The sequence below is a fragment of the Saimiri boliviensis genome, chromosome 7, assembly GCF_048565385.1.
Source record: "Saimiri boliviensis isolate mSaiBol1 chromosome 7, mSaiBol1.pri, whole genome shotgun sequence".
Classification (NCBI taxonomy): domain Eukaryota; kingdom Metazoa; phylum Chordata; class Mammalia; order Primates; family Cebidae; genus Saimiri; species Saimiri boliviensis.
Window position 1 is genome coordinate 2,401,749 of NC_133455.1, and position 13,733 is coordinate 2,415,481.

At 56.0% G+C, this 13,733-nt stretch overlaps 1 protein-coding gene across 10 annotated transcripts in view; it reads left to right on the forward strand.

Annotated features, from left to right (window-relative positions):
* The first annotated feature begins 1,805 nt into the window (after window positions 1-1,805).
* RIMBP2 (RIMS binding protein 2) overlaps window positions 1,806-13,733 on the forward strand; it is a 311,373-nt gene continuing 299,445 nt past the window's right edge. For all 10 annotated transcript variants that reach the window (XM_074402014.1, XM_074402021.1, XM_010347625.3 and 7 more), the window contains exon 1: window positions 1,806-2,070. The gene's annotated coding sequence lies outside the window, so the exon portion shown is untranslated. The remainder of the gene's footprint in view (window positions 2,071-13,733) is intronic.

The window sequence follows — 13,733 nt, forward strand, 5'->3', positions numbered from 1 at the left end:
CCTCTCCTCCCAGCCGTCAGCAACCTGCAGTCTCCTTTCTGTCTCTGTGAATTGGCCTGCTTTGGATATTTCATACCAACGGGCTCATAGATAAGTGGGCTTTTATGTCTGGTGTCTTTCCTCAGCATGGTGCTGTCAAGGTTCATCCAGGTAATGGTCCTTTTCCTGGCTGGATAATATTCCATTGAATGGATATGCCACATTTTGTTTATGCATTCCTCCGTAGATGGGCGGCTGTTGAGAATGGCGCAGCTGCGAGCGTGCGTGTATGAGTATCTGGCGGCCAGTTCCTTCCACGGTCTTCTGCGGTCCCTTAGTTCTTGTGAGCTGGTAACTGCTGCAGGGTGAGAAGGAATGGTCTGTGGTTCGCCACCTGCTCCCAGGGACAGCACGTGTCTCTTTTTTCCATGCACTGAGGCTGAGGCTGCTCTACACCGGACTTGAAGGCAGCCCCCAGTCTTGCAGGCAAATTCAGAGGCAGAGAATTCAGAAGCCAATCCGGGAGGCCAGGCTGAGTCCTGACTTGGAACATGCGCCGGACCCACCTGCCACAGTGTTGAAAAAGTTGTCTTGGGAAGTGGCTTCCCCTGGCTGTCTGGCTTTGAGACTACTGCGGCTCCTTTAAGACCACAAACAAAACCACAGTGCGGGAGGATGTGCTGGTTTTACTAAGGTGCCCATTTTTTTTTTTTTTTTTTTTTTTTTTTTTTTTTTTGAGACGGAGTTTCGCTCTTGTTACCCAGGCTGGAGTGCAATGGCACGATCTCGGCTCACCGCAACCTCCGCCTCCTGGGTTCAGGCAATTCTCCTGCCTCAGCCCCCTGAGTAGCTGGGATTACAGGCACGCGCCACCATGCCCAGCTAATTTTTTGTATTTTTAGTAGAGACGGGGTTTCACCATGTTGACCAGGATGGTCTCGATCTCTCAACCTCGTGATCCACCCGCCTCAGCCTCCCAAAGTGCTGGGATTACAGGCTTGAGCCACCGCGCCCGGCAAGGTGCCCATTTTTTAAAAACTTGTCAAGTGAGTCTAATTGGAGAAGTGGCAGAAATCACCTCAGGAGAAGTCCTTCCTTTTTGTGCCAAGGCCCTGCAGATGCTGTGAGCCCTTCCTCGGAATTCTCGTGTCTTGTCCCTGCGCAGGGCCCCTCAGAGCCTCAGTTAGGGTATGTGGAGCCCCAAATACCAAAGGCGCTTTCCTTTCCACGAGCTACGTTGCATCTTTCAATAACAAACGCCGGGATTTTCACCCCAGGGAAGGAAGCCGCGTGTGAGACGAGACGTCTCTGCTGGCTTCCCAGGGCTCTTCCCTCCTGCACCACCTGGTTGCTAGGTAGTGGGTATGTCTGTGCCATCGCCTGGAGTTCTGGGGAAGGGGGAACCCACGTGTCCACTGGAGGCTTGGGGAGGGGAGGGGAGCTGGACAGGAGAGCAAAGACCAGGCAGGTTGGGTTGCTCCTCGTCATCAGCTAATTCTGACGACGGTGCTTGAGTTTCTGAGCTTCCTGAACTTGGGGCAGCTTTACCTTTCTGTGCCTGTCGGGTGCCGGAGCCCCCTGGCCCCCGTGGGGAAGATCTTGTGCTGTTTTTCCAGGGACGGAGGGAAAAGCAGCAACCCCAAGCCCTGCGGGGCTGAGAGCTGTTTGCCTCCGTCTCTGTCTGAGCTTTTCACCACGGCTCTGTGAAAGAGAAACTGACAGTGAGGGGTATAGCCATCTTGGTGTGTGTGTGTGTGTGTGTGTGTGTGTGTGTGTGCACGTGTGTGTGTGCGTGCATTCAAACACTGACGTTTCATAGGCTCTGGTGACTGCTGCATGGCGGATGATCTCTCTCTCCCTCTCTCTCTCCCCCCACCCGACCTGCTTGCCTGCCTGCAGAAAACTAATGAATCATGTCTAGCTGAATGCAAGCAGCGCCGACACGCCAGTGCCCTGCGATGGTGACTGGGCGCCGCCTCTGCCCGCCTCTCCCTGCCTGCCTCCCCCTCGCCCCCGGTTTGTAATCTGACACAGTACACTGCAGTTGTCTCGCGGTGAGCCTCCGGAGCCTTGGCACAGCTAGCTTCTAAGGTAGGCTGAGATTTATTTTTTCTCCTAAAAATAGCTTCCCATCTCCCCTCGCCTTTCGGCACCGAGCTGCAGCGGCGTTGCTCACAGGGGCTCAGCCGGAAACTCTTTGCCCAGACGAAGTTTATTTTGCAGCGGATGGAGGATGCCCTTCAGCCAGGGTCCGGGGCTCTGGGTGTGGGGAGCAGTGGCCGGCCCTGCTGGCAGAGTCTCCGTGCTGCTCGGAATTCAGGATTGTCTCGGAAGGGAAGGGCTGGCGGCTTCTTGCCGGGTGCCACCCGGGTGCCAGCTGCAGGGGCGCTGTGGCTCCGTCATGCCCCCACCCCAGGCTGCTCGGAAAAGCCCCTGCAGGCAAAGTTTGGCACCTGATGGGTACAGCCCAGCTCGCTCGCTGGCCGGGGGAGTGCTCCCCGGCTTCTCAGGCAGCTCAGGGCCTGGACCTGGCTTCCTGGGGGCAGGGCAGAGTGGGGAAGGGGACAAGGGACAAACACAGCAGAGCCCCCAGCTCGGCTCAGGTGCAAATGCACAAAGCCAGCAGGCTGCCCCCAGGAATTTGTCAATTCATGTCCCACGGACCGACTTGAATAATGTGTTTGTCAAAACAGATGTTCCCTGGCAGAGTGTGTGTGTGTGTGTGTGGCTGTGTGGGCAGACTCCGGGGGGGGGAACCCTATTTCACCAGGAAAGGCAGGGTGCACAGGACCACCCGCCCAGGAGCTTAGGTCTGGGTAGGGCCAGGCGGGGGCCAGGGCATCTGTCAGCAGAGGCCTTGGTGGAAGCAGCATCCCTCCTGTCCCCAGGGAGCTGAGGTCGGGGTGACACTGGCTGGAGGGAGGAAGGAGTGCTCAACTCCTGACCCGGTCCCTGGTCCCAGCGGAGGCGGGTGCTCTGGGTCCCTCAAGGTGCTTAGGGTGAGCAAGGAGGGAAGGAGACCCTGTCCAGCTCCACGTTTCTCTCTCCGGGGAGCCCTGAAGGAGACTCTGCTCACGAGGGCGAAAAGCCCACTTCATCCCGGGAAGGGGAAGTGTCACAGATGGAGCAGGCCCTGAGAGGAGAGAGCCTGGCTCTCTCTGAAAATGGAAGGTGGGGGAGGGGAGGGGAGGCGTCCTGGCTCCTGGGCCTTGTGGCAGGCTGGGCTGCTGGCAGGGGCAGCTGTGGGCTCAGAGCAGGAGTGGGCAGGGAGAGAGTGTGGCGCACACTCGCTCACTCCGTTTAGAGGAACGTTGGGTAAGGCTCTAAAACATCGCCACCTCCCCCACGCACAGGGTCCCTCCCCGGCTCCCTCCTGGCCCTGATGGGCTCTCCGGGAACTCGCTGGGGACTCAGCCCCCTCTGGGCTGTGGGGTTTTGGATTGTTGTGTGAGGCGTGATCAAACTCCCAGCCGGACTGGGCAGGGTCTGATGGGCTCCGGAGGTTCCTGGGGGCGTGGTGTGAGGGGCCCCTTCTGCAGTGGGGGGTGGGAGCGTGCCTGGGGTCACGGGCTGTGCAGTGGCCATATGGCAGCGCCTGGGGTCCAGAGTGGAGTGCTCCAGGTTATTTCGGGGAAGGCGCTGGCGGCGGATATTCCCCTGTGCCCCTTCCGAGAGGATGGCAAACTGGGTCAGGGAGGGGGTGGCACTGCCCACGTGCCCAGGAGACAGGAAGATGCTGGCACTGTGGGGGCCATCCCCACGCAGGAGGCAGGCGGCCACGCAGCCCTCCCCAGGCCTAGCAGCCAGCCTCTCCCACGCTGCAAGCCCCGCAGAGAAACCCAAGCCTGCAGAGTCGGGGGTGGGTGTGGGGGGTGGAGGAGCGTCCCAGGTGAGGCTGCGTTTGGCCGGCTGGGAGCTCTGGCCATTCAGATGCGCAGACAAGCAGGGGCCCTGCGCTGTGTCTTCAGTTTCAGCTCTGTTGGTGCCTGGAAGAGGCATGTGCGCGGCGGGCGGGAGCAGAGGCAGCAGCTGGCTGAGCCTCCTTCCTTTCCACCGCAAAACCACCTCCTGCCGCACTTGAATTCGGAGTCCGGTTGAAGTTTGAGTTGGAGCAGCGCTTCTCCCGCGTTGCTGAGTGCCGGCATCCTGGCGGGCGGGTTGACGGGCTGCATCTCACAGCCTCTGGTCCAGCAGGTCTGGGGAGGGGCCGGGATCTGCATTCCCACGCGGTCCCAGGGGAGGCGGAGGCATCCAGGGACCCCACCTTGAGAACCGGCCATGACAGTGTGACCAGGAGGCGCTTTACGCACATCTGGGGCATGGCCTTGGCTCTCTGTTGCCTCGGCTGGGGTCATGTGTGAATCTGAGAGCCTGCCTCATAGGTCAGTCTAGACCCGCAAGTGCCCAGACCTCAGGGACCGGAGGGCCTTGCCCATGAACCCGCTTTGTGTCTGGGAGTGTCCCTGGGGCACGAACTCAGCATCTGTTTCAGGAGGACGGAGACTCCACGTCTGCCGGAAGGTTTGGGGTCCGTGTGGTGCTGGGAACCCAGGGGAGAACTGGATCAGCTGTGCTGCTCTGTTATTGATCAACCAGAGCCGCTGATTCCAGGCAACTCGGTTCTTCACTCACCCGGCCCCTGTAGGTACTGAGAGTGCACGCCTTATTTCCTCAGTTTCTCTTCTGGCTTTCACCCGTTTGAAAAGCCGTCTGATCCCTTCATGGTGTGGAGGGAGGCTTGTCTGGGCTTCTAGCCGAGGACACCTGCCTCTCTTGCTGGTGATGCTGGTGCCGCCACCCTTGGGTGCAAAGGGTTCACGGAACCATAGCCCTCAGCCTGCCTCCCACTCCCCCTTTCCTATCCCCTCTCCCTGCCTCCCTCCCTCCCTCCCTCTCTTCCTTTTTCTCTGTCACTTTTTCTTTCCTTTCAGTCTCTCACCTGCTTCCGTCTTTCCTTTCCTCTCCCACCTTCTGTTTTTCTTTCCCTTTCTCTCTCAGTCTCTCTCTCCTTCCTTCCCCTCCTCCCTCCCTCCTTCCTTTCTCCTCTCCCTCTCTCAGTCTCTCTCTGACTCTCCCCTCCTTGTGTCCACGACTGGGCCACGTTCCTGCGTGGATCTGTCTTTCCTTCAAGGCAAATCTCCCGGGTGTCGCCTGCGTAATGACATGTTGGTCAATGAGGACCACGCATACCGTGGGTGGCCATGTGCAATTCTAACAGGCGGGAGCAATCCCCGCCCCAGTGTGGCTGGGGCAGCAGCTGAGCTTGATGTTTTACTGTCGCGCGCGTGGCGACGATGGTGTGGACGGACCACCGTGCTGCCTGGCGTGTGGACCCTCTGGCACATTCCGTCATGCACAAACGTGATACGTGACGATAATAAATGTTACTGGCTTTTGTACTTACTGTAACTTTTATCACGATTCTAGTGTATTCTTTCTACCTACTCAACAAAAGTGAGCTGGGAAACAGCCTCAGGCAGGTCCTCCGAGAGGGCTCGAAAGCAGGCATGGCCGTGATGGGGCAACAGCGCCCGGCCTGACTCCCTGGAGACTGCCCAGCGGGCCAGGCTGCGCAGGGGAGACGCTGATGTGGTGACCCTGACCCTGGGGAGGCCTGGCCTGGTGGCTGTGCGCGTCTCTATTTAACAGCAAAGTCTCAAAAGCAAACAAAGAAAGTAAGGAAAAGTGAATAGATGAGGATATAAAGAAAGAAAACATTTTTGCGTTTTAAGGTGTGTTTTAAGCTAAGTATCATCACAAGAGTCTAAAAGGTAAAAAATTAAGAAATGTATAAGGCAACGAAGTAACCTGAGGGTAGTTATGGAAGAAAGAATAATATTTTTGCACAAATTTTGAAGAGTCTAAGTGTGCAGCCTTTATAGAGTGTACAGGTGTGCACAGGACTGGCCCAGGTCTTCACATACACCCCCTAAGCCACTCACTCACACTCACTCGCCACTCAGTCACACACACACACTCAGTCACACACTCAGTCACACAGTCATACACTCAGTCACAGACTCAGTCACACACTCACACACTCACACTCACCCAGTCATTCACCCACACTCCCCCATATCACTCACACACTCACCCACTCACACTCACCCACTCAGTCACTCACACACTCACCCACTCAGTCCCTCACTCACTCACTCACTCACACACTCACACCCAGTCACTCAACCACTCACCCAGTCACCCACACACTCATTCACCCACTCACCCACCCACTTACATACCCACCCACCCACACACCCACTCATTCACCCACTCACCCACCCACTTACATACCCACTCACACACACACACCCACTCACACACACACACTCACCCACTCAGTGACACCCCCTCAGTCACACACACACACAATCACCCACTCACACCCACTCACACACTAACCCACTCAACCAGTAACACACCCACACACCCACTCAGTCACACCCACTCACACACTGACTCACTCACCCACACACTCACCCAGTCACCCACTCACACACTTACTGACACACTCACCCAATCACACACTCAGCCATGCACTCAGTCACACACACACTTGCACACTTACCCACTCAGCCATGCACTCTCACACATACCCACTCACAGTCACTGACACACACCCACTTACCCACTCACACACAGACTCATCCACCCAGTCACCCACTCACCAACCCACTCACCCATGCACACACCCACCCACTCACCCACCCACTCACACACCCACTCACACACACCCACTTACACACACCCACTCACCCACCCACTCACAGACTGTCACACACATACCCACTCACATACCCACTCACACACACGCACCCTCCCACTCACACCACGCACTCATCACTCACTCACTTAGCCACACACTCAGTTACTTTCTCATTCACTCATTGACTCACTCATCACTGAGTCTCTCACTCACACACTCACACAGTCACAGACACTCCCACTCATAACTCACACTCATTCACTCACACACCCACTCACACACTCACCCACTCACACACTCACTCACACACTCACACACTCATTCACTCACACACAGTTTCTCAGTCACTATTCACTCATTCACTCAGTCACACACTCACACTCACACACTAACACACTCAGTTATTCCCTCATTCACTCACCCACTCACACCCATTCATCACTCACACACTCATTCACACACTCTTACACTCTGACACTCACATCCACTTGTCACCCACTCACACACCCTCACACACTCACATACCTATTCCCTCACTCACACACACTCTCACCCACTCAGTTACACATTCATTCAGTAACTCACTCTGTCACACACACTCGCACTCACTCACTCGTACAGTCACTCATTCAGCCACTCAGTCACTCACACACAGTCACTCACTCACACACAGTCACTCACCCAGTTACACACCCACTCACCCACTCACCCACACACACACACACTCACCTACTTACTGACTCACTCACCCACTCACACACTCAGTGACTCAGTCGTTCACTCCCACACTCACACAATCACTCATTCACTCACACACAGTCACTCACACTCAGTCACTCACACAGTCACTCGCTTACACACTCAGTCACTCACACAGTCACTCACTCACACACTCAGTCACTCACACACTCAGTCACTCAGTCACTCACACACTTACACACTCAGTCACTCACTCAGTCACTCACTCACTCAGTCACTTACTCATTCAGTCACTCACACACTCAGCCACTCATTCAGTCACCCAGTCACTCACTCACACACTCACACAGTCACTCAGTCACTCACACACTCAGTCATTCACTCACAGTCACTCACCCAGTCACACACCCACTCGCTCACATAGTCATCCACTCACCCACTCACCCCCACACACACACTCACCTACTTACTGACTCACTCACCCACTCACACACTCAGTCACTCACTCATTCACTCCCACACTCACACACTCAATCACTCATTCACTCACTCATTCACTCACACACAGTCACTCAGTCACTCACTCACACACTCAGTCACTCACAGAGTCACTTACACAGTCACTCAGTCACTCACTCAGTCACTCACACACTCAGTCACTCAGTCACTCACACAGTCAGTCACTCAGTCACTCAGTCACACACACTCAGTCACTCACACACTCACTCAGTCACTCAGTCACTCACACACAGTCACTCAGTCACTCAGTCACTCCCACACACTCACTCAGTCACTCACTCACTCACACACACACTCACACACACACTCGGAGTCCTTTCAGTCCTGCAGGCTCGATTCCTGCTGAGCGCCCTCTGCAGGTGCACCATTTTTTATCTTTTCCACCCCCCGTGCACTGTCTCTCCTGCGTGATCAGATGCACAGGTACTCACCATTGTGGTGCCGTGGCCTACGGTACTCAGTGCAGTCACGGGCTGCACAGGTGTGTAGCCCAGCAGCAGTGAGCTTGGCCATCGAGCCAGGGCGTGGAGGAGGCTGTGCCACCCAGGCGCATGTGCAGGTCCACTGTGTCTAATGAGGCATTTCTCCAAACGCAACCTCGTCGCTAAGCGAGGCGTGACTGCATTCATCTTTGAACAAGGCAGTCCTACTGACCTCGGGTTTGTGGGGTTAAAAGTATTAATGTATGAGGTGGGTCCCTGAAAAATAACACTTAATGTAAACGATTTTAACTTTTATTTGGTGATTTTTATATTACGAGGAGCAAATGCATCTGTAATGAAAAACCTTCCTGCAATATAAACTTCAAGTCCAAATGGCGTCCTAAGTAAATTAGTCCAAATAGTGTCTTCCAAAACTGGAGAAAAAAGATGACACATACTCATTTTAAAAGCCCAGACTGGATGCAGAAATCTAGTGAGGGCATTGAAAGGAAGAGCATGGACTGGCCGAGCTCTCATGTCTCAGACGCCACATTCTAAGAAAAAGATTAATGAATTAGAAAATGGAATCCAATAATACATGAAAAGGGTCATAGACATTTCTTAATTTTTCATCAGAAAATGGAGGAAGCTGGGGCTTCTCTGGGTTTGTGGGAGGCTGGATAGCATCTTTTTATTTTGTTTTTTGAGATGGAGTCTTGCTCTGTCACCCAAACTGGAGTGCAGTGGCATGATCTTGGTTCACTGCAGCCTCTGCCTCCTAGGGTCAAGCAATTCTTCTGCTTCAGCCTCCTGAGTAGCTAGGATTACAGGTGTGCGCCACCACACCTGGCTAATTTTTGTATTTTTAATAGAGATGGGGTTTCACCATGCTGACTAGGCTGGTCTCGAACTCCTGACCTCAGGCAATCTGCCTGCCTTGGCCTTGCATAATGCTAGGATTATAGGCTTGAGCTGCTGCTCCTGGCCAGATGGCCTCTTCTTAACGCTCACCTACAGGAGAAAGGGAGGTGGCTGTCGGGGCTCTATGGGAACCCACATGTGGCATGCGGGCCCTGTGAGGATTCGGGCACTGGGGCTTGTGGAGGAGCGGAAAGAGCAGGGAGGCCTGAAGACGCCCATCTGGGATGACCTCATGTGTTGGTGTGTTGTGGTCTGTTGTTAGTAGGTGCTCGGTAAACACTTGCTGGAAAGACCCAGTGTGGGAGATGGCGGGCTCCCTTCTCGGCCTGGCTGCGTGGACAGGTTCTTCCATTGGCACTGAGCCTGGGCAGGGAGGTGCAGTGGCTGCCAGTCTGTCTGTGTGGGCCCCAGGAAGGCAGGGCATGACCTATTCATTCAGCAAACCTTTAAGCACCTGCTGAATACTCACATTTTAGGTGAGCAGTGAACAAGCTAGATGACGGCTCTGCCTCATTAAGACAAGGTGCTTGTGTGTGTGTGTGTGTGTGTGTGTGTGTGCACTCGCGCATGTGTGCCTGTGTGTATGTAAGACAACGGGCAAGTGAATGAATAATCACTACACCGGAGACAGCTGACTTGACAGTGTGCCCAGCAGAGGGTTCTAACAGCTGATGTCAGAGGCCGTGCCTAGGTGAGCTGGGAGGGCTTCAGGGAGGAGGTGGCGTTGAAGCTGAGACAGGATGCTGGGTAGGAGGCAAGGTGCAGACACCTGGCAGAGGGGTTCAGTCCCCGAGGGCAGAGGGAGGAACAGATGCGTGAGCTGCTTGGTGGCTTTGGTTCTCGTAGGCGTGAGCAGAAAGCGCTCCTTGGGTGTTTTGGAGTGGCTGAGACCTTAGGAGCTGCAGGACCAACCTCTCTCCTGGAGACCCTCGGTGTCCGTCTGTGAGCTTCCAGGGATATTTGGCAACCAGGGGGCTGGTGGTGTATTTTGTCATTTCCATCCATGGGGAGTTGGTCAGGGTGTCCCTTTGGGTGGAAGGTGGCCCTGCCCCTCCTGTCCTATTTTCCCGCCTCCCTCCCACCCAGTGCTCCCGAAAAGGAAGCCCATTTGGCCACTTTGGCAGCAGGGGCCTCCTGTGTGGGCCTGGGGGTGCTGCCTCACCTCCGGGCCTGGGGGCGCCTTGGAACAGGTGCCTGTGATGAAATGCTCCTGGTGCCACACCCCGTGTGTGCCTCGACGGGCGTGTCTGGAACTGGCCCTGGGTGGGATGGGAACGGCGGGCTTTCCTCGAGGTGTTATTCACCTCGTGCTCTTATCACCGACGTGCTCTCCAAGACCAGAAGCATGCCCCGTACGCTGCCCCGTGCCTCCTCGGACGGAGACGTCGGGATGCCGACGGCAGGCCTCCTTGCTTCTGACTCTCCCTTCCCTCCCCCAAGGCGGGAGCCCCAGAATCTTGGGAAATGCCTAGACTCTCAGCTCCAGCTCTGTCAAGGGCTCCAGGGTCCGAGTGTTGGAGCTGCGTGTTGAGTCCTTAGACTGGAGCTGCCGGGCAGGCCTCGAGTGCCAGAGCTCTGCGGTCGGGCTCAGCTTCCATCCTGGTGGCCTCCTGCCCGGGGGCCTGCCCAGCCCCAGCTGAGCTGGGCTCTGTGTCTTCAGCCTGTGTCTTCACTTCAACAGTGAAGACGATTCTGTGTCTTCACTGGGGGACTGGACACAGTCCCCAGTGCCTAGCGAGCGACTTGAGACCCGGCAGGGGCTGGATAAGCATCGCTGAAGAAGGGCGGATGCCGTGAATGTTGGGTGGGGCCCCGGGAGGGCCAGGGCCTCTGTCTAGATGGTCCCAGCTTCCTTCCCGCTTCCCCCGGGCGCCACAGCCCTGCGACTGCCTCCCGCCTCGTGGCTTCTGGATCGTGAGAAGTAAAGATGGGAACTTGCGTAAAGAGCTTTTCCAGCTCAAATGCAGCAATGCGTTGGACTGCTGAGGCCGGCACTTTGCTGGGTGCCTTCCTCGGTGACGCAGGCCTTTTGCGCAGGCCCTGTTGCTTGTGTAGACCCATTTTACAGACGAGACAATAGTCTTTGAGAGATGGAGGGGCTCTTCCAAGATCACACAGCGAGGGAGGGATGGGCCCAGTTCCAAACCTGGCCTGCCTGACCATGAAGCTGTGTTGGGACTGCAGGACCGCACGGCCTGTGAGATCCCAGAGAAGCTGGGGTGGAGCCGATCTGGGGCGATGCAATCCCGGGGGCTCTGAAACACACCTGTGTCCAGCGCCATGCAAGCCTCTTAGACAAGGTGCAGTGAGTTGGGGCGCAGGGATAATGATATTTTTTTATTGAGACGGAGTCTTACTCTGTCACCCAGGCTGGAGTGCAGTGGTGCAATCTTGGCTCACTGCAACCTCCATCTTCCAGGTTCAAGAGATTCTCCTGCCTCCGCCTCCTGAGGAGCTGGAATTATAGGTGTCCACCACCACGCCCAGCTAATTTTTGTATTTTTAATAGAGATGGGGTTTCACCATGTTGGCCAGGCTGGTCTCGAACTCCTGAGCTCAGGTGATCCACCCGCCTCGGTCTCCTAGTGTGCTGGGATTACAGGTGTGAGCCGCTGCTCCGGCCCTATGATGGTATTTTTAGAGCAGCTCTATTTCATTTATTTGTCTTTTTGAGACAAGGTCTCACTTTGTGTCCCAGGCTAGAGTGCAGTGGTGTAATCCTGGCTCACTGCAGTCTTGACCTATGGGCTCAGGTGATCCTACCACCTCAGCCTCCTGAGTCACTGGGACTACAGGCACGTGCCGCCATGCCTGGCTAATTTTTTATATTTTGTGAGACAGGGGTCTCCCTATGTTGTCCAGGCTGGTCTCAAACTCCTGGACTCAAGCGATCCTCTTGCCTCAGCCTCCCCAAGTGCTGGGATTATAGGCACGAGCCACCACATCCACCTTTAAGATAGCTTTACTGAGATACAACTTACCTACCATCCAATTTATCCATCTAAAGTCCAAGTCAGGGGTTGTGAGTGTTTTCACAGAGTTGTGCAGCCATCACTGTCATCAATGTTAAAACATTTTCGTCACCTCAGAAGGAAACCGCACACCCATTAGACGGCCGGCCTCCTCCCCCGACTCCTCCCAGCCCTGGCGGCTGCAAAGCTGCTGTCGCTGTAGGCGTCCTGCTGCGGACATCTCAGGTGAACAGAATCGTGGCACACGTGGTCTCAGGTGAACAGAATCGTGGCACACGTGGTCCTCTGTGCTGGCTCCTTTCCTCCAGCACGGTGCCCTCAAGGTTCACCATGTTGTGGCACGTGTCAGGGTGTCAGCCCTTTCTGTGGCTGAGTGATATTGCGCCGTGCGGATGGACCACATGTTTACCCGCAGGCATCGGTACTTTCTAGAAGGCCTGAGATGACTGCAAACATGTGGCCGTGTGTGATGCACACAGTGTCTCTCTCTCTCTGTCCCTTCCTTGGCATTGTCTTTGCCGAGCGTGTCCCCTTCCCAGCCCGTATCCGGCTCTTCCCCACGTTTCATCCACTGATGCCCGCCACGTGCCCTTCACATCCTGAATCTGAGCTCTTCTTGCTCTGGCCGCCTCGGGCCCCTTGGCCAGAGACCCTGGTGTCAACCCTGGGCTGCTGCCTCAGTGTCCCCAGGCCTCCTGTGTCCACCTTTGCCTGCAGGTCACTCTCACACAGCAGCCACTTCGTGTTGGAAGTGGCTTGGACCACGCACACCCCTTGGAAGCTTCCGATGGCATTTATTCTCACTTAGAGCAAACACGTGGGCCTCCCCAGGGCCACAGCATGCCTGCTCCTCCTCCTTCATGCCTTTGTCTGGAAGGTTCTTCTCCCAGCTACTCACTCCTCAAGTTGTTCAGGGCTCTGCTCAAGGGACACCACCTCCGAGAAGCCTTCCCTGACTGCCTACCATGACAGCAGCCCCCCTACCCCTCCTGTCCTATAACTGGTTCTGTTTCTCACGGCGCCTCTCTCCCTCCCTCCCTCCCTCCCCACAGGTGGGCTCCTGGGTGCGGGCGGGACCTTGCCCCTGCTCCTCGTGGCTACCTCCCTTCAGGTGGGCGGCATTCCATTCTGTGAGGGCACGAATCCTCCGGGTACCTACGCCAGTGCCTGTGGCAGAGCACGGCCGGCAGCTGGAAGCGTGAACGTGTCTGTGTCTTCCCGGGTGGCTCTGTGACCCCGCGGCCATTCGCACCCTCAGGCCTGGACATCCCTGGCCACCGTTGTCTGGAGCCCAGCCTGCTTCAGCTCCCAAGCCTGGGCCCTGCTCGGGAAAGAAAAGAGTCTCGTGACTTGGGGGTATATTGAGCGACGTGGTGTTTTCTTGGTCATTTCGGGGTTTCACACGGTTGATTCAGGATCTTTGTCTTTCCGTGGGGTCGGGCTGGGCAGGTTGGTCCACAGCAGAGGCACAAGCTGGACCTGGAGGAGCTGGTGGGAAATGCTCGCTGTCCATTG